Source organism: Loxodonta africana, chromosome 25 (assembly GCF_030014295.1).
Source record: "Loxodonta africana isolate mLoxAfr1 chromosome 25, mLoxAfr1.hap2, whole genome shotgun sequence".
Classification (NCBI taxonomy): Eukaryota; Metazoa; Chordata; class Mammalia; order Proboscidea; family Elephantidae; genus Loxodonta; species Loxodonta africana.
In genome coordinates, this window is record NC_087366.1 from 32,787,038 (window position 1) to 32,808,533 (window position 21,496).

Genomic DNA, 21,496 nt, shown 5'->3' on the forward strand with positions numbered 1-21,496 from the left:
GTGTGATCAATTTCTGACTGCCGAAGTTGGTAAAAATCTTCAGTTTCCTCATCTTGGCCTTAGTAGTTGATTCGTAAATTTGAATAATAGTTGTATTAACTGGTCTTCCTTGTAGGCTTATGGATATCATCCTATTGCTGACAGGGTTGTACTTCAGGATAGATCTTGAAATGTTCTTTTTGACCATGAATGTGATGTCATCTGTCTTTAATTTGTCGTTCCTGGCATAGGAGACCATATGATTGTCTGATTAAAAATGATCAATACTAGTCCCTTTCAGCTTTGTAATGCCTAGGATATTAATCTTTATACATGTCATTTCATTTTCAACGACTTTCAACTTTCCTTGATTCATACTTCTTACGTTCCACATTCCTATTATTAATGGATGTTTGCAGCTGTTTCTTCTCTTTTTAAGTCGTGCCACATCAGCAAATGAAAGTCACGAAAGCTTGACTCCATCCCCGTCATTAAGGTTGACTCTGCGTTGAGGAGGTAGCCCTTCCCCAGTTGTATTTTGAGTACCTTCCCATCTGAGAGGCTCATCTTCCAGCACTATATCAGAAAATGTTCTGTTGCTATTCACAAGTTTTTGTGCTGCCAAATTTTTTCAGAAGTAGACTGCCAACTCCTTCTTCCTAGTCTGTCTGAGTCTGGAAGCTTAGCTAAAACCTGTCTACCAAAGGTGACCCTCGCTGGTATTTGAAATACTGGTGGCAAAACTTCCAGTATCACTACAGCACACAAGCCACCACAGTAGGACAAACTGACAGATGTGTGGTAACCACCCCTGGTAACCACTAATAAATTTTGATCTCTATACATTGCCTTTTTTTTTTTTTCTGTCTTTTTATATAAGTGAGGTCATACTATATTTGTCCTTTTGTGATTGACTATTTCTCTCAGCATAATGTCTTCCTGCTCCATCCATATTGCAGCCTGTATCAAGACTTCATTTATCCCACTGGTTGAGTAGTGTTCCATTGTATGTAGGTACCACATTTTGTTTATCCATTCATCTGTCGATGGTCATTTAGGTTGTTTCCATCTTTTGGCTACTGTGAATACTGCCGCAATGAACATTGGTGTACAAGTCTCTGTTTGAGTCTCTGCTTTTGAATTTTGTGGGTATATACCTAGGAGTGGAATTGCTGGGTCATATGGTCATTCTATTTTTAGTTTTTTGAGGAACTGTCACACAGTTTTCCACACTGGCTGTACCATTTTGCATTCCCACCAGCAATAGGTAAGTGTTTCAACTTCTCCACGTCCTCGCCAACATTTGTTATTTTGTTTGTTTTTTTTTTTAATCTTAGCCTTCCTAGTGGGAGTAAAATGCTATCTCACTGTGGTTTTGATTTGCATGTCTCTGATGGCGAATGATGCTGAGCATCTTTTCATGTGTTTGGTGGCCATTTGAATGTCCTCTTTGGGTAAATGTTCAAGTCCTTTGTCCATTTTATGATTGGGTTGTCTTTTTTCATTCTAGGGCAAAATTCCTATTCATCTCTGAACCTGTGAAATCTAAACTACAAGTTATCTATTCCTAAAGTGCAATGGTGGAACAGGCACGAAGTAGACATTTTCATTACAAATGGGAGAAACTGGAGGGAAAGAAGGCACAACAGACACTAAGCCCATTGCTGTTGTGTCAACTCCAACTATAGTGACTCTATAGGACAGAGTAGAACTGCCCCCTTTAGTTTCCAAGGAATAACTGGAGGATTCAAACTGCCAACCTTTTGGTAAGCAGCCAAGCTTTTAACCACTACACCAGCAGCGTTCCGCTAATGGGCACTAAGCAAGTCCAAAATCTAGCAGAACAATTTATATTAACTCTCAAGGCTTGAAAATAATCCTGTGTTCTTCGGGACCATCTGGGCAATGCCCCACCCTCCAGACTCTGGGTGTTGGCCATGGTCTCTGGAATCTGGTTGGAGGCCGCTCGGCCCTGGGCTTCAGCTCTGCCTTCCAGGTCCACTGGGATGGCAACTCTGCTCCCTTGGCTTTGGGCAATCCCATTCTCCTTTTCCATTGGATTGGTGACCCCACCCCCTCAGCCCCGGGAGGCCCTGTTCTTCTGCCCCTCTGTCATGGCAGCCCTGCCCCCTCAGTTTTGGGCAGCGGTGCCATCCCTCTGGCTCTTGTGAAAGGCAGCCCCACACTCCCAGACCAAGCTGGTGAAGATCTGACTCTTTTAAACCTAGGAGGCCGCAACTCCAACCTTTGAAACTGATGCAACCCTGCTTCCCGTGCGCCTTCCAACAGTTTTGCTGATCTCCAAACTGCTTCAGGGATGGGGGACAGGAGATGTAGCTCCTTTGGTCTCTTTCCTACCTACAGAATTCCAAGAGGCAGATAGCGTTCTTTCCTTTTGTTCTTCCCCTGTCCCCTTCAGTCTAAGCTGATGGGTTTTATGCTGTGGTAGTGGTTAGACCTGTCACAGGCTTAATCCCTTTAACAAAAGATTGTATAGGCACATACTTGGCGAAAATTCTAGGACATGTGTCCTTGATTTGTACAACACAATTTTCCAAGTCTTTAAGTTTTGTTTTCATTTTGAACAGTTCACTGTAAAGTCCATTTCTTTTCTCTTGCACTTTACTATAAAAGGCAAGGGGAAACCACATAGCCCCTTTAAGATGTTGTTTAGAAATCTCATCAGCCAGATATACAAGTTCATCACTTACGAATTCTACCTTCCACCAAACATTTGAACATAATTCAGATGAGTTGTTTGCCATTGCATAAAAACATCGTCCTTCCTCCATTGTGCAATTGGATGTTTATTGTATTCTTTTAAAGCCTCACCAGAAGCACATTTAATGTCCACGTCTCTATCAACATTCTTTTGTTGGCACTATAGGTATTCTGTAAGGCCGTAGTAGTAATGAGCTCAAGCATAACAACGATTGTCAGGGTGGCGCAGGACCGGGCAGTGTTTCGTTCTGTTGTGCATAGGGTTGCTATGAGTCGGAACCAACTCGACGGCATCTAACAACAACAACACAACAAGGCGTTAGAGACTTTCCCTATAGCTCACCCCACTGCCTTCTTAGCCCTTACCAGAATTACCTTTGACGTCCATAATTTTACCAACAGTCTCTTCAAGGCAATGTAAGCTTTTACTATCAGCCATCTTAAAACTCTTCCAGCCTCTATCCATTACCCAATTCCAAAACCACTTCCACATTTTAGGTATTTGTTAGAGCAGCACTCCCACTTCTTCGTACCAATTCTGTCTTAGTTATCTAGTGCTACTCTAGTAGAAATACCACAAATGGTGGCTTTAACAAACAAAAGTTTATTTTCTCACAGTTTAGGAGGCAAGAAGTCCGAATTCAGGGTGCCAGCTCTAGGGGAAGGCTTTCTTTCTCTGTCAGCTCTGAAGGAAGGTCCTTGTCGCTTTGAGCTTCTACTCCTGGGTGATCTTCATGTGGCTTCACTTTCTTCCCCCATTTATGTTTACTTGATTGCTTGTTTAAAATCTTTTATATCTCAAAAAGAGATTGACTCAAGACACACCCTACACTAGCCCTGTCTCATTAACATTACAAAGACAACCCATTCCCAAATGGAATTATAACCACAGGCATGTTATTATTCAGCCATAAAAAGGAACAAGGTACAGATATATGGTCGTGGTTGTTGTTAGGTGCTGTCTAGTTGGTTCTGACTCATTGCTACCCTATGTACAACAGAATGAAACACTGCTCAGCCCTGTGTCATCCTCATAATCTTTGGTTATGCTTGAGCCCATTGTTGCAGCCACTGAGTCAATCTCATTGAGGGTCTTCCTCTTTTTCTCCGACCCTCTACTTAACCAAGCATGATATCCTTCTCCAGGGATGTCCCTCCTGAAAAAATGTCCAAAGTATATGAGATGAAGTTTCTAAGGAGCATTCTAGCTTTCCTGGAAAAGGACAGCATGGTTGGTAAAGCAGAAAGTGAGCAAAGAAGAGGACGACCTTCCACAAGATGTATTTAACACAGTGGCTGCAATAATGGCCTGAAACAGAGCAATGATTGTGAGGATTACATAGGAACCAGGCAGTGTTTCATTTTGTTGTACATAGGGTCACTATGAGTTGGAACCAACTCGATGGCATGTAACAAGTACAACAACCATGTATCTGTACCTTGTTCGTTTTTATGGCTGAATAATAATATACTGTAGGGAATTTATCGCATTTTTAAAGCCCATTCATCAGTTGGTGGACATTTGTATTGTTTATATTTTTTGGCTGTGATGAGTAATACTACTACAGACATTCAGGTACAAGTTTTTGTGTGGACCTATGTTTTCAACTTTCTTGAGTATATAAGAATGGAAGTTTCTATTTCTTATTTATAACTGCCCCCTCCCCATTCCCTATATGTTACCATTTTATTTACAGTCAATGCTCATTAAATTTATCCACAGTTGACCAGAGTCCTTGCATACGATTTTTTTCTTGCTCTTGCTCCCATTTGTTTCTTCTAGGTATAATCCCTTTCTTACCAAGCTCTGCCTGTAGATGCTAAACTGCCTCAGTTTATTTCTGAAAAGTCTTGATTTTGTCCATCCTCTTGAATAAGAGAATTTTAAGTAGACAGTTATTTTTCTTAAGCACCTTGAAAATAATATTCCATTATATTTTGGTCTCTACTGTGCCATCTGTGTTTTCCTTTAGAGAAATTCTGTCTTTTTTTCCCCCAGCTGCTTTTAACATCTTTTTTCCTTGATGTCCCACAATGTACTACAGTAAGTCTAGGAATGCATTTCTTTTTATTTATGCTGCTTCAAACTCATTGAGATTCACTGAATATGTAGAGACATGTCTTTAATTAATTCAGAAAACTTCTAAGCATAGTGTCTTAAAATGTCACTTCTATCCTATCCTTTATATTCTCTCTTTCCTCTTTCTGTACTTATCTTGGACTTTTTCATTTTATCTGTCATATCTCTTAGTTTCTTTTTCTTATTTTTCATATTTCCTTCACCTCTTTGGACTCCTTCTGGTAAACTTTCTTAGCACTACATTGCGGGTCTCTAATAATTTCTTCAGTAATTCTTAATTTGCTATTTAATCCATCTATTAAACATTTTAGGGGGAAAATATTTCTATTGATTTTTTTCAATAACTTTAATTTCTAAAAGATTTGCTTATTATTCAAATTCTCCTATTCTGTTTTCAGTGTCATGTTCTTTTCTCATAATTTCTATTCTTTTTTTAAAAAATCTCTTAAATAATTTTAAACGTACTTATTTCATAATCTATTTCAGATTGTTCTGTTACACCAAGTTCTTGAGGGACTAATCCGTCTAAATGAATTGGGTTCACACTCTTTTCTAACATGATTTTATTCACTAACTACTTTCTGCCAGTTGCCATCAGTCAGCTCTGACCCATAATGACCCCATGTGTTTCAGAGTTGAACTGTGCTCCACAGGGTTTTCAATGGGTGTGATCTTTCAGGAGCAGACCACCAGGTGTCTCTTCTGAAGTGCCTCTGGGTGGACTCACACCTTCAGGCTTTCAGTTAGCAGTCGAGTGTGTTAACCATTTTAATTACCCAGGAACTCCTTTTTCACTAAAGATATGTCTGAATATTTACATGTGAATGTATTTCTACTAAGTGCTTTTATTTATTTTATTGCGCTTTAAGTGAAAGTTTACAGGGCAAATTAGATTCTCATTCAAATATTTATACACAAATTGTTTTGTGACATTGGCTGCAATCCCTGCAATGTGCCAGCACTCTCTCCTTTCCCTTTACACCCCAGGTTCCCCGTGTCCATTCCTCTAGCGTTCCTTTCCCTTCCTGCTTTCTCATCTTGGCTTTTGGACAGGTGTTGCCCATTTGGTCTCGTATACTTGATTGAACTAAGAAGTATGCTCCTCATGTGTGTTATTGTTTTATAGGCCTGTCTACTCTTTGGCTGAAAGGTGGACTTCAGGAGTGGCTTCGGTTCTGAGTTAGTGAGGTGTTTGGAGGTCACAGTCTTAGGAGTTCCTCCAGTCTCTGTCAGACCAGTAAGTTTGGTCTTTTTTGTGCATTTGAATTTTGTTCTACATTTTTCTTCTGCTCTGTCCCAGACCCTCAGTTCTGATTCCTGTCAGAGCTGTCGGTGGTGGTAGCTGGGCACCATCTAGTTCTTCTGGGCTCAAGCTGGTGGAGGCCGTGATTCATGTGGTCCATTAGTCCTTTGGACTAATATTTTCATTGTGTCTTTGGTTTTCTTCATTCTTCTCTGCTCCAAATGGGATGGGCCCATAGATGTATCTTAGATGGCTACATGAAAGCTTTTAATATTCCAGACACTACTCACCAAAGTAGGATGTAGAGCATTTTCTTTATGAACTATGATATGTCAGCTGACCTAGATGTCCCCCAAAACTGGGGTCCCCATCCCTCAGTCCCAGTAACTCGGTCCCTCGAGGTGTTTGGATTTGTCTAGGAACCTTCTATGACTTTCCCTTGGTCAAGTTGTGCTGACGTCCCCTATATTGTGTGTTGTCTTTCCCCTCATGAAGGTTAACACTTGTCCACTATCTAGTTAGTGATTTTCCTTCCCTATGCTTTCCCTCCCTTGTAACCATCAAAGATTGTATTTTTCTGTGTGAAAACGTTTTTGGGTTTTTTTTTTTTTATTATTATTTTTATTGTACTTTAGATGGTTTACAGAGCAAACAAGTTTCTCATTAAACAATTAATACAAGTATTGTTTTGTGACATTGGTTGCCAACCCTGCTACATGTCAACACTCTCCCCTTCTTGACCTTGGGTTCCCCATTACCAGTTTCCTGTCTCCTCCTGCCTTCTCATCCTTGCCCCTGGGCTGGTGTGCCCATTTAGCCTCATTTTGTGTTATGGGCCTGTCTAATCTTTGGCTGAAGGGTGAATCTCAGGAGTGACTTCATTTCTGAGCTGTAAGGATGTCCGGGGGCCATACTTTGAGGGTTTCTCCAGTCTCTGTCAGACCAGTAAGTCTGGTTTTGTGTGTGTGTGTGTGTGAGCTAGAATTTTGTTCTACATTTTCCTCCAGCTCTGTCCAGGCCCTCTATTGTGATCCCTGTCAGAGCAGTCGGTGATAGTAGCTGGTCACAATCTAGTTGTGCTGGATGCAATCTGAGGGACTCAGGTACTTGTGGTCTGTTAGTACTTAGGACTAATCTTTCCCTTGTGTCTTTGGTTATCTTTTTTCTCTCTTGCTTCAGAGGGGGTGAGGCCAGTGGGGTATCTTAGATTGCTGCTCACAAGCTTTTAGACCCCAGACGTCACTCACCAAAGTGGAATGTAGAACATTTTCTTTATAAACAATGTTATGCCAGTTGAGCTAGATGTTCCCTGAGACCATGGTCCCCAGAGCCCTCAGCCCAATAATTTGCTCCTGCAGGGAGTTTGGATGTGTCAATGGAACTTCCATGACCTTGCCGTGGACAGATTGTGCTGGCTTTCCCAGTATTGTGTACTGTCTTACCCTTCACCAGAGTTACCACTTATCTATTGTCTATTTAGTGTTTTTTCCCTTCCACTCTTTCCCTCCCTCGTAACCATCAAGGATTGTTTCTTTTTTTGTGTAAAGATTCTCGTGAGTTTTTATAGTAGTGGTCTCATACAATATTTGTCCTTTTGTGATTAACTTATTTCACTCAGCATAATGCTCTCCAGATTAATCCATGTTGTGAGATGCTTTGCAGATTCATCATTGTTCTTTATTGTTGTGGTAGTATTCCAGTGTGTGTATGTACCATAGTTTGTTTATCCATTCATCTGTTGATGGGCATCTAGGTTGTTTCCATCTTTTTGCTATCATGAATAATGCTGCAATGAACATCGGTATGCATATGTCTATTTGTGCGACAGCTCTTATTTCTCTAGGATATATTCCTAGGAGTGGGCTTGCTGGATCATATGGTATTTCTATTTATAGCTATTTAACCAAAAAGAAAAACCAATCCCACTGCTGTCGAGTCGATTCTGACCTATAGGACAGAGTAGAACTGCCCCCACAGAGTTTCCAAGGAGCACCTGGCGGATTCGAACTACCGACCTCTTGGTTAGCAGCCGTAGCATTTAACCACTACACCACCGGGGTTTCCATAGCTGTTTAAGGAACTGCCATATCATTTTTCCATAGTGGCTGTACCATTTTACATTCCTACCAGCAGTGCATAAGAGTTCCAGTTTCCCTGCAACCTCTTCAACGTTTATTTTCTGTTTTTTTTTAAATCAATGCCAGTAATGTTGGTGTGAGATTTTATCTCACTGCAATTTTGATTTGCATTTCTCTAATGGCTAATGATCTCGAGCATTTCTACATGTGTTTGTTAGCCACCCGAATGTCTTCTTTGGTGAAACCTCTGTCTATATCCTTTGCCCATTTTTTAATTGGATTATTTGTCTTTTTGTTGTTGAGGTGTTGAAGTATTCTATAGATTTTCAAGATTAGACCTTTTTTGGATATGTCATAGCCAATTTTTTTCCCCCAGTCTGTAGGTTCTCTTTTTACTTTTTTGGTGAAGTCTTGATGAGCATAAGTGTTTAATTTTTAGGAACTCCCTCTACATCGTATCCCATCATGGGGCTATAATGCTGTTTACTAAATTGTTGTTGAATATTTAAGTTTTTTTTTTTAAAAGTGTTTGTGATTATAAGAAATACAGACACATATGTCCTTTTAACTGAATCTTCGCCTGTATCCATGTTTATATTGCTGCAAGTAAAATAGCTGGGTAATGCAACATCTTTTCTGTTTGCTGACCAATTGAGTTGATTTCTTCTTGAATAATTATCAACCAGACTCCCTTTCCTAAATTCTTGTTCCCCAACATCTAAGGTCCAAAAGACATGAGTGTGTATTTATATATGTCTCTTCCCAGAGCTGTGGGTATCACCCTCTAATTTTCTCCCAGAGTTACTTAGAGACAGTCTCTAGCACAGCTTTCCTACTTAACTTCACCCTAACATGGTTAATATAGATTCTATGTGTCACACGTGTTCAGAGGTTTCAGTATGTGCAGCAAAGAGAAAGTGTTCTCTGTAATTACTTTTCAACATGAAAAAAAAAAAAAAGAGTGCATATGCCTCACACTTATCTACTCCATTTGCCAGTACCCACTCCCATCCTGACTCAGCGAACTTAATGAGATGAACAGGTGTTATTTCTTTAATCTTCATTAGAATCCTGTCAGGTTATAGCTTAATTTCGGGAGAACTGGAACTGGCTGAAGCATAGAACTGTGATGGTATGGACTAAAATTTATGGAAAAATATTCATCGAGCCTTCTGACTTCCAATTACAGTCTATCCATATTTTTCTAATACTATTTACATAATAGAGTGCTACATCAGATGCCTCCAAATGAAATTGGTGTATTCAAGTTTTTTTGTTCAAGTGTAAATTATGCAAAATATTGTTTTTATTCTTGCTTAAGAACATTGGAAAGAAATGTTATGCTATAGTTCCAAGAGATTATTAATTTTGTTTTTCATAATGGTGTTAAAATTATGTAAGAGTATGCCAATTTTTATAGATATGTATATTGAAGGATACGGGGGTGAAATGACATGAAGACTGAGATTTGCTTTAAAATTCAGGGGAGAGATGGGGAAGGACATATATATGGATAGTTGAAGCAAATATGGCAAAATTTGTTGAATTTGTGTGTTGGGATTAGTGTACTATTCTCATTCCATTTGACAGTTTCATAATTTAATAAAAATGTGGGTTTTGTTCTTAATGAGAGAGATGAATGAATGAATGAATGTCCTGTTGCGACTCTGGGTTAAAAAGAAAAAGTCAAAAGGAAACCTGTCTGATAAAGGGAGACACTTGGTTAAAATTTGCTTGTTATGAATTAGCTTCCTGCTGCCATCTAATGGCACATATTTGGGTATGTATGCATATATACATACCAAAAAAAAACCAAACCCAGAGCCGTTCAGTTGATTCTGACTCATAGCGACCCTATAGGACAGAGTAGAACTGCCCCATAGAGGTTCCAGGGAGCGCCTGGCGGATTCAAATTGCCAACCCCTTGGTTAGCAGCCATAGCACTTAACCACTATGCCACCAGGGTTTCCTATATATACATAGATGCACACAAAACACACACACACACAGAATCTACATTGCTATAAGCCTGTGTCTGGGTTTTAATGAATTCTTACAATTTCATTGTTTTAGGATGTTAATACTGGAAGGGCTATTAGAGATTTTCATGGTTAATTTTAAATGTCAACTTCGTTAGGCTATGGTGCCCAGTTGTTTGGTCAAATACTAGTCTGATGTTGCTGTGGAGGTATTTATATGTGATTCCCATTTAAATCACTTGGCTTCAAGTAAAGCAGATTACCCTCCATAACGTGAGTGGGCTTCATCCAATCAGTTGAAGGCCTTAAGAGCAAAACTGGAGGTTTCCTGAGGGAGGATTCTGCCCCCAGGCCATAAACAGATATTCTGCCAGAATTCCTTGCTCTTCCTTACTGCCTGACTATGGAGGTGGGACACAAGACTGCCAGAATTTCCAGCTTGTTGCCTGGCCTATGGATTTTGGTCTTTTCAACCCCCACAATCACCTGAGCCAATTCCTCAAAATAAATTTCTCTCTCTCTCTCCCTATATATATCTTTGTCTTGGAAGAAGTGCAGCCAGAATGCTCCTTAGAAGCAAGGATGGTGAGACTATGTCTCACATACTTTGGACATATCAGAAGGGATCAGTTTCTGGAGAAGGACATCATGCTTGGTAAAGTAAAGGGTCAGCAAAAAAGAAGAAGACCCTCAGCAAGATGAATTGACATAGTGGCTGTAACAATGGGCTTAAGCATAGCAACAATTATAAGAATGGTGCAGGACTGGGCAGTGTTTTGTTCTGTTGTGCACAGGGTCCCTGTGAGTGAGAACCAACTCAACGGTACCTAACAACACAACATACATATATATCTTACTGATTTTGTTTCTTGAGAGAATAGTGATTAACACCAAGATCATATAAGCTATCTTTTTCATTCTACTGCTAAGAAATTGAGTAAAACATATATATCTCCCCCTGTTAGGGATTGAATTGTGTCCCCCCCAAAATGTGTATCATCTTGGCTAGGCCATGATTCCCAGTATTGTGGGAATTTTATCATCTGATGTGATTTTCCTATGTGTTGTAAATCCTACCTCTATGGTGTTTATGAGGCAGAATTAGAGACATTCGTGTGAATGAGGCAGGACAAGATTAGATTGTCTTAAATCAATCTTTTTTGAGATATAAGAGAGAAGCTAGCAGAGAAACAGTGGGACCTCATACCACCAAGAAACAAGAGCCAGGAGAATAGCACATCCTTTGGACCTGGGATCCCTGTGCTGAGAAGCTCCTTGACTGGGGAAGATTGATGACAAGGACCTTCCTCCAGAACAGAGAGAGAGAGAGAAAGCCTTCCCCTGGAGCTGGTACCCTGAATTTGGACTTCTAGACTCCTAAAATGTAAGAGAATAAATTTCTCTTTGTTAAAGCCACCCACTTATGGTATTTCTGGTATAGCAGCACTGGATAACTAAGACACCCCCGATAAGCATCTTTTTATCTCATCTCATTTTTAAGAGATTAAAAAAAAAACATGCAGATGTTGCTATAATTTTATACGTGAATCTGAGGCACAGAGAGGTTAAGTGACTTGGCTACTTTTGAAAAGCTAGCTCTGAAATGACCTCTTTCTTGAATCCAGGTCTTTTGACATCCAGCCCAGAACTGCTTCTGTTGTATTTCCTAGTTCTAGTCCTTAAAACATAGAATGAAAAGTTATTAACATTACTGAAATTTGAGTAGGGAAATTGAAACTATCTTATAAAAAAAAAATTAAGACCTAAATTTTAATTCTGATATCACAAATTTTGTTTCCTGGCTCCAAAATACACAATGAATCTTCAAATTCAAAATTCAGTAGTGAAATGTTTAAACCTGGGTTCAGCAGTTCATATCATCCTTTATATTAAAAGTGAGATTTTATTTACAAGACATAGAGAGCTGGATGCCTTGTATATAGAATTATATAATTTTATAATTCAAAATCTATTTTTTCTAACCTGTATACCTATTTCTTTGACAAATTATCCTCATCTACTTCTCTAATCTTATTTCTGACTGCTCACCCTCTCTTGGCTGTAAACTAATCTCAATTTCCTAAGTATTCTAAGTGCTTCTCTTTGTCTTACTGCTCTTTCCTCTTCTTTGAATGATGCTGCTTCACGACCAAGCTTGAATTCTACCTTCTCCACTTCCAATGAAGTCTTCCTTAATAGCCTCCAACAAGAAGTTTTGCTCTTTTGAATCTTCTAACTGTTTTGCTTGTATTTTGTTCATGGAATATATCACATTCTGTGTAGTTATCTGTTGATCCTCCTCTTCTAGATTGTAAGATTTTTGAAGTCTGGTTCATTTTTGTGTAACTCATAGTGCCAGACACAGTGGCGTGAATAAATGTTTGATAGGATAGTCCACTTTATGGAGTAATGTCAGGAGTGAGGAATAGATCAGAGAAAACAAGTGTGGCTATCAAAAAGTCAGGGAAGATGCTGAGTCAGTTACTGAATAAACAAGCAGGTAGCATCATGTCAGAGAATCAGAAAGATGCCACAAGAGAGGTGAACACAAGGATTACAAGAGCATCTTAGAACCTAATGCTAGTGGGTTCAGGGATCCTTCAGGAGTTGAAGGGATGGGGTAAGCATGAAAACAAAACCAAACGCCACTATCTATGGTATATTGCAATAGGGGCCAAATATCTCTGCAAGAGCTGCGCCCAGTTCAAGCATGTGTGCAACACAAGTACAGAATGTTAGAATCAAAAAACTAATTTCATGATAAGCTACTCCATTGCTTTATCCCAGGGAGCTTGCATCATTGTGAAGGTCAGGAATAGATTCATAAGTCCAGCCAATCTAGGACCCGCTTGGAGAGATAAGTGGAAATACTTGGCTAGAGTAGGGGAATGTAGGCTTGCACAGTCTCTGACAGCCAGACGATAACCTCAGCAAGTTTGTGCTTGTTTAATGGAAGGCCAGCCTTCAGACCAGATTCATTTGCTATTTAGTAGGTCAGAATACTGAAATGGACAATTAAAAAAAAAGAATAATTCACTATCTCTACCCTCAAAGTGCATACAGATTTGTGGGGAAATGAAATACATTCAGGAACAAATAGGCAAAAATTCAAATGTAAGATGACTATTGGAAAGTTCAAAGGAGAGCAATCATTATGGGCAAGAGTATGGAGAGAGATATTCTGAGAGAGGTAACCTCCAAGGCAATGTTAACTCAAAATGTGATCCTTGGGCTGGCAGCATCAGCATCACCTGTGAGCTTGTTATAAATGCAAATTTTCCAGAACTTTCTAAATCAGAATCTCTGGGAGGTGGGGCCAAGGAACCTGTGTTTTAATATGCTCTCCTGATGATCAATTAGCATGGGTCATTTTTTCACTTTCTTCATATGCCTTGTTTTTTTTTTTTTGGCTGGGACATTTAGATATTATACTGTGGTAACTCTGGAGATTCACTTCTTCCATTTCCCTATGGTTTGCTTTTTTTCATTTTTATGGTTTTTATTATTATTATTTTAAATTACTGAAAGTTGTAGTTTTCTGCTTCAACACCAGACTCCCTATCTAGGTCCACCTGTTGTGGCCACTTCACTACTGGTCTCCCTGCTTTGGGCGTGCTGGCTGTCACTGCTTCACGTCTAGACTCCCTGAGTGGGGGCACTGGTCACGCTGCTCCAGTACCAGACTCTCTGCCTTGGAGCACCTGGTGTGGCCCCTGCACTGCTATGCTCCCGTACTGGGGATGCTAAGTGTGCTGCTCCATTACCAGACTCTCTGCCTTGGAGCACCTGGTGTGGCCCCTGCACTGCTATGCTCCCGTACTGGGGATGCTAACTGTGCTGCTCCAGCACCAGACTCTCCACCCGCAGTGCCAGCTGTGGCACTCCAGCATCTCTTGGTGATTCTTATGCATGTTAAAGTTTAAGAAGCACTGCCCTAAGGAATAGAAAGGAGAATAGAAATCAATACCAGGAAGTAGAAAAGGAGAAGAGGGAATTACAAATAGTAAGTGGTGAAGAAGGCTTCAATTAGAGAAAAGTGTAAGATAATGTTGGGAAGATTGTTGGGACCAAATTATGAAAGTATAACTTTCAATGCCTTTAGTCAGGAACTAGGAGTCCGTAGGAGTAAGAACAGGGCAAATAAGAAAGCAGCATACACCCCTGGCATGCCAGGCTAAGAAACTTGACTTCCAGTCCTTCTAGTCCATTCCAGGTGATCTCATCCAGCCAATTACAGCAGCAACTTGTAAGCCACCTTTGGTTTTCATGGAAATTCAAGTCCCTGTTTGTAATCTGGCCCAGCCATTGCTCATGCTGATGATTGTATTCCAGTGCTTCATCAAAATTGTCATGTTATCTCTGGACTTTTGTTAACTGAAGACCCAATCATATAATGGTGTATTTAAGGTGCAGTTTTAAACTAGGATTTACTGTAGTAGCTTTCTCCTGAAGCATGGTTGTTTAATTACACTCAATTGTATTTTTAAAATAACTCTAAAAAATTGTCCTAAAAGTTTATTCTAAATTGTTCTCTAGTTGTTCTAAGTGTGTGCCAGCCTCATTTCCCAGACCATGTGCTTTTTGAAAGCAAAGGTCTTGCCATATGCTTGTTTTGAGTCCTCCAGCCAGTAGTGCTAGGAACTTGGGGACTTACTAATTAACAACAAATTATGGGGAAAATGGGATTTCCTGTAGTCATATGCTGTAGAGATTTGGTAGTAGCACACAGAAAGAACCCTAATTGTTTGAGCTATTACACCCCAAAGAATGGCTGAAGCAAAACTTCTTTTAAAATGGGGTTAACTGGGAAGGTGACAATTGAAATATTGAAAGATACTGCGAGGACAGACATTGTGTGAAATAGTGGAACCCTTAGAAGATACTCTAGAAGATGTCCAAGGAGGTCATAATCAAGACTAGAGACATTGAAGATGGGGACTCACACAACAAAGAAGAGCAAGGATCAGGTCAAAAGGCAAGCACAGGAGGTTGTTCAAAGAATTCTGATAAAAGTAACATGGAGTTCAACCTGAAACCAGGAAGTGGAAGACCTCAGTATGTCCCCTACAACATCTGCCAACAACGTCTGCCTTTGTGTTAAAAGAAGGCTGGAGCAGGGATTAAGCTAAAGAATGGGGACCAGTTTCCTTTCTTTGTGCCCCAGTTCCCTTTGTATACACCCTCCATTCTGAGTCATCTCTGGTTCTTGGAGCTAAAATGTACAGCATTCATCCTGTAGAGAAGCACACGTTGCTTGGACACGGCCAAAGGATAACCAAGAGACCCCTAAACCAAAAAGCCAAACCCGTTGTCGTCGAGTCAATTCCGACTCATGGCCACCCTAGAGGTGACACTTAATGAGAATCAAGTGTATATAAAATAGCCTATGCAATCTTAGCCTAATGAGACCAAAATTGAATTTAACAACAATTTTATTTTTTCTGTCATGAGGCAGAACTGTGATAGAAGAGTGACTCAGTGACAAGGTTTTAGACACTTAGGCCATAGTGATTGCAAGTGGTTGTGAGCGTTTCCCTCCTTGGGCCTTCTTAGAAATGCAGCTCTGACTATAAAAGATTTCCTGGGAGCTTCTGCCACCTAGTGCCTAGTGAGAGGTCATGCCACCCACCCACTTGCCATTGCTTCTTTCCTGTGTGTATGCATATTGATTCAGTGTGAGAAAATGATAGTCAGCAGGAGAGAGCTGAATGTAGCAGATATATAACAAATTCTGTAAAGATTAATGAAAGAGAAATTGGGAAAATATAGTTAAATAGACCCCAAAGTATGCACAAACCAACAAGTTTCCTTTCTTACCTTTTGCTTATTTCTCTCTGTCCCAACCTTTCCCTACAAGAAATGTGAAGCCAGTCCTTAAACTGTTCTTTCACTGGTCAGGCGCTTGTATTTTGTCCCTTTCTCCTATTCTATCCCTGTAGAGAATGTTCATTGAACTGTGGGAACAAAGCAGGTCTGATTGAAATTCTCTATAGAACTCAGTAGGTTATATATACTCTACACACATGCAGTCGCCATGAGTCGGAATGAATTCGATGGCAACTAAGAACGACAACAACAATATTCATGTTCTTTTTTTTTTTAAAGGGTTTTTATGATGATAGAATAGAAACTTTGGAATGTATAAACCAAAAAAACCAAACCCAGTGCCGTCGAGTCGATTCTGACTCATAGTGACCCTACAGGACAGAGTAGAACTGCCCCATAGAGCTTCCAAGGAGTGCCTGGCGGATTTGAACTGCCGGCCCTTTGGTTAGCGGCCATAGGACTTAACCACTAGGCCACCAGGGTTTCCATTTGGAATGTACAGAAAAGTAACAAGGCCCCTATGCCTGCCCTTAGATTACTATTTGTCATCTTGTTGCTGTTGAGTCAACGCTGACTCATAGAGACCTTATATATAGCTGGACTAGACGTTGCCTGGTCCTGCACCATCTTCATGACTATTGTTATGTTTGAGGCCATTGTCGTGGCTATTCTGTATTTTGAGAGCCTTTCAGCCTAGGGGGCTCATCTTCCAGTACTGTATTGGTCAGTGTTCTGTAGTGATTCGTAAGGTTCTTATTGGCTAATTTTTGAAAGATCTGTAGGCCTTTCTTCCTAGTCTGTCTTGGTCTGGAAGCTCTGCTGAAACCTATCCATCATGCATGACCCTGCAGATATTTGAAATACTGATGGCATAGCTTCCAGGACCATAGCAACATGCAAGCCACCAGAGTATGACAAACTAACAGATAAAAAAAAAAAAAAAAAACAGATGGTGGATTACTTATATTTTAGGGGATACCAATTGGAGGGTGGGTTAAGGTAAGAAATTCTGGAATGGGAAGGCAGAATTATTGTAGAAAAGGATAAAAGAGCTTCTATAAGGGTCTAGTGGAGCTCTGGTGGTACAGTGGTTAAAGCACTCAGCTGCTAACCAAAAGGTCAGTGGTTAGAACCCACCAGCTGCTCCGTGGGAGAAAGACGTGGCAGTCTATTTCTGTAAAGATTTACAGCCTTGGAAACCCTACGGGGCAGTTCTACTCTGACCTGTAGGGTAGCTATAAGTTGGAATCCACTCGAGGGCAGTGGGTTTGATTTGGTTTTATAAGAGTTCAGTTAAGGATCACACTTAGACCTTTCTGTCTCTGCTGTCCTTCAAATGCTGCCCCTTTAAGTGCTTACTCCTTTGGGGCTTTTCTCTAATACCACCATTCACGTTCTCACAGTTATCTGGCCTCAGGCTTGCAATTGCTTAGGGATTTGAGCACTAGGATTGGACTGGGATGACGTGATGGTGCTGGGCTGAATGCCTGCTCCAGGACCACTGCTGCTGCTATTGCTGCCAGACCCTGAACTGGAAGAACAGCTGCTCAGAGAGGTCCAGACGCTACGTGCCGCAGTAGCACCCTGGCTGCATCTGGTATCCTGCTTTGGCTTCATCCGGCATCTCTGTGATGAGAGGTCAAGAGAAAACATCATAACCTGCTGAAATAACAGATCCATTAAGTTATTTTTAAATATATAAAAGTAAAAAATAAGAAAACAAATGGTTCATAATCCCACCTCCTAGCTAACCTCTCTTGACATAATAGGCATAGACTTAGTAGATTAGTATAGAAAAGTTTGAAATGAAAAGTAAATAGCCTCTCTTCCCTGCAGTTCCTCTTTCCAAAGATTAGCTTATTATGTACCCCCCCCCAATAGTATGTATATAAATTTGGAGGGACATAATAAGTTTTTCTAAAACACCAATCCTAAAATTTATGTAAAATGGATTTTTACTGTTCATTCTTCTGCTCTTTGGTTTTTCACTTCCTATTCCTTAGAGATATTTCCACACCAGCAGGTATAGATCTAATACCCTTTAAGGGTTGCATAAGATTACATTTGTAAGACAGCATAATTTATTTAGTTTATTCCCTACTGGTGGACATTTGGAGCGCTGGTAGTTCAGTGGTGAAGACTGGCTGCTAACCAAAAGGTTGGCAGTTTGAATCTATCTGCCGCTCCTTGGAAAACTTGGGGGGCAGTTCTACTCTGTCCTACAGGGTTGCTATGAGTCAAAATTGACGGCAGTGGGGTTTGTGTGTGTGTGTGTGTGTGATGCACTAGTATTTCACTAGTACAATATTGCAATGAACATACGCATATAACTGTCTTGAAATATTTTTGCTGGTAGAATCTACAGGATACATTCCTAGGAGTGGCAGTGCCAAATCGTACAGTTAATAACATTTTTAAAAAGGTATTGGTAGATTTTGTCAAATTGTCCTTTCAAAAAGATTGTACAAATTTATACTCTCACCACAATGTGGATGAGGTTGAACAACTTTTTACGGGCAAAATAGCAATTACTTCTTTTTCTGGGAACTGCTCCTTGATATTATTTGCTCATTTTTCTACCAGGCTTAACCCTTTCTTTTATTGATTTGGCTGGACTGTATACATAAATGAAATTAGTCTTTTGTCTGTTTTGAAAATATTTCTCCAGTTTGTCTTTTGTGTTTTAATCATGTCTTTATTGGTTTTGTTTGGTGTAGTTTTTGAGACAGAGAAATTTTAACATTTGTTGTTGTTAGGTGTCATCAAGTTGGTTCCAACTCATAGCCACCGTATGTACAACAGAACAAAACACTGCCCAGTCCTGTGCCATCCTCACAGTCGTCGTTATGCTTGAGCTCATTGTTGCAGCCACTGGGTCAATCCATCTTGTTGAGGGTCTTCCTCTTTTTCATTGGCCCTCTACTTTACTAAGCACGATGCCCTTCTCCAGGGACTGATTCCCTCCTGATAACATGCCCAAAGTATGTGAGACATAGTCTCACCATCATTGCTTCTAAGGAGCATTCTGGTTGTACTTCTTCCAAGACAGATTTGTTCTTTCTTTTGGCAGTCCATGGTATATTCAATATTCCTCACCAACACCACAATTCAAAGGCATCAATTCTTCTTCCGTTTTCTTATCCATTGTCCAGCTTTTGCATGCATATGAGGTGATTGAAAACACCATGGCTTGGGTCAGGCACATCTTAGTTTTCAGGGGAACATCTTTGCTTTTCAACACTTTAAAGAGGTTTTTTGCAGCAGATTTGCCCAATGCAATACGTTTGATTTTTTGACTCCTGCTTCCATGGGTGTTGATTGTGGATCCAAGTAAAATGAAATCCTCAACAACTTCAATCTTTTCTCTGTTTATCATGATTTTGCTTATTGGTCCACGTGTGAGGACTTTTGTTTTCTTTATGTTGAGGCATAATCCATATTGAAGACTGTGGTCTTTGATCTTCAGTAAGTGCTTCAAGTTCTCTTCACTTTCAGCAAACAAGGTTGTATCTGCATAACGCAGGTTAATGCACCGTCCTCTGATCTTGATGCCCCGTTCTTCTTCATATAGTCCAGCTTCTTGGATTATTTGCTGAGCATACAGATTGAATAGGTATGGTGAAAGGATGCAACCCTGATGCATACCTTTCCTGACTTTATAGTAGAGAAATTTTAACATTCATATAGTCAAATTTGGTACAGTGTCTTTAGGCTAGTGGGATTCGTGTCTTATTTTGAAAGGCCTTCCTCACTGCAAGATTATAAATAAATTCGCCCATGCCTAAAAACAAACAAAATTTCTGTTACTAGAAAAGTCATATTTTCAATGAAGAAAATTTATAAAATGTATGTAAGCAAAAAGAAAAAAAATCCTGTAATCTAATTGCCAGAGATAGTCACTATGAAATTTTGCCATAGAAAGTCCTAGCCTTTAATTCTAAGCTATTAGTAAAGTTTCATTTTGGTTATGTCATGAATTGTTAAATATCGAAATTATGTTTTTAAATAACTGCTTTATTGGGGTCTACTTTTGTTGTTAGTGTTGTTGTTAACTGTGTCCAGCTGGCCCCTGACTCATGGTTTTATCCCATACACAACGGAAGGAAAAGCTGCCCTGTGTTGTGCCATCCGCATGATCACTTGTGGATTGGGCCGTTGTGATCCATAGGGTTTTCTTTGGCTAATTTTCAGAAGTGGATCTTCATGCCTTTCTTCTAGCCTGTCTTGTCCGGAAGGTCTGTAACTCTCCACTCACGGGTGGTGGTTATGCATGAGGTGTATTGGCCAGGAATTGAATCTATGTCTCCCACATGGAAGGTGGTAATTCTACCATAAAACCACCACTGCTCCTGAGGTGTACTTTATATACCATAAAATTCACCCATTTTAAGTGTACAACGTTTTTTACTAAAATAATGGGGTTGCGCGATCATCACCACAATCTAATTTTAAAATATTTTCATCACTACACAAAGAAGCCTTGTGTTCATTTGCAGTCACTCCCCACTCCTACCTCTGTCCCAGGAAACCACTGATTTACTTTCTTCATCCTTTTCTGGACATTTCCTATAAATGGAATCATACACTATGTGAACTTTTGTGCTTGGCTTCTTTCAGTTATCAAGGCTTATCAATGTTTTCAGGGTTCATCCATGGTGTAATAGGTATCATTTGCCTACACATCTTTGTGTGAACATATTATTTCCTTTCTCTTGGGTAAACAGATAAGAGTGGAATTACTGGGTCAAATGTTTAAACTTTGGATTTGCGTTTTTGAAGAACTGACTGGGACCAATTCTTATTGAAAACATCCACTAGAAAATGGAGTCAGGAGCCTCCAAAGTAAAAACCTCCACTGAGAGGCAAGAACTGTCTGGTATAATAGTTAAAGTTACAGGACTTTGAACAGAGCCCAAGGTTACCTTTGGGTCTTAGTCTAACAATGTTAAGATGGGTTTCGTCCTGAGTTTTGACTGAGACACTAATGTAATGGACATCAGATACCAAAATGAATGTGAGACTAACCCCAACACAGGCAAAATTTAGAGAAGATCAGTGCTTTAAAAGGGGATCAGAGAGAAAGGGGATTTTTTCCATGCCCTAAGTCTCCACTCCTCACCCCCAAGCCTTAGGAAAGGGGCTTCAATGGGATCACTCTGAGAGCTTGACATGTGTTTGCTGAGGTTGGGGCACATCCTGGAATGCAGTTTGATATTTTCCCAGGAAAGTAGAGGGTGAGAAACAGGCTTGCTAACCAGTGGCGGAGCCAGGTGCAAGCTGCTGCCATGGGAACATCAAGGCCAAGGATCCCTGAGTATTTCCTGTCAACCAGAGAGAGCCACACAGGATAAGGGCAGCCAGGGCCATTAGCAAGTGCGACCCAGGAGGAACAACTGCAAAAGCAGGGGGCCTGCAACAGCACAAAACTGTGGAGTGGACAGGGTCAGCATCAGCCTGGGGAGTGGAATGTATTGTGCAGAGCATGAGAATTAGGTGAGGGGCCTCTGCAATTGGGTAATTAAAACAAAAACAAAAACAACACCATGAAATTGCTTCATGGAAGAAAGAGTTTGCTTTTACTATATGTCAG

The 21,496-nt window shown here is 40.2% G+C and overlaps 1 protein-coding gene across 2 annotated transcripts in view; it reads left to right on the top strand.

Annotated features, from left to right (window-relative positions):
* The window catches only part of TSNAX (translin associated factor X), a 94,696-nt gene extending 74,882 nt beyond the window's left edge, over positions 1-19,814 (top strand). For both annotated transcript variants that reach the window (XM_064276657.1, XM_064276658.1), the window contains exon 6: positions 1-19,814. This exon is cut by the window's left edge and continues 24,217 nt beyond it. The gene's annotated coding sequence lies outside the window, so the exon portion shown is untranslated.
* Positions 19,815-21,496: the final 1,682 nt, after the last annotated feature.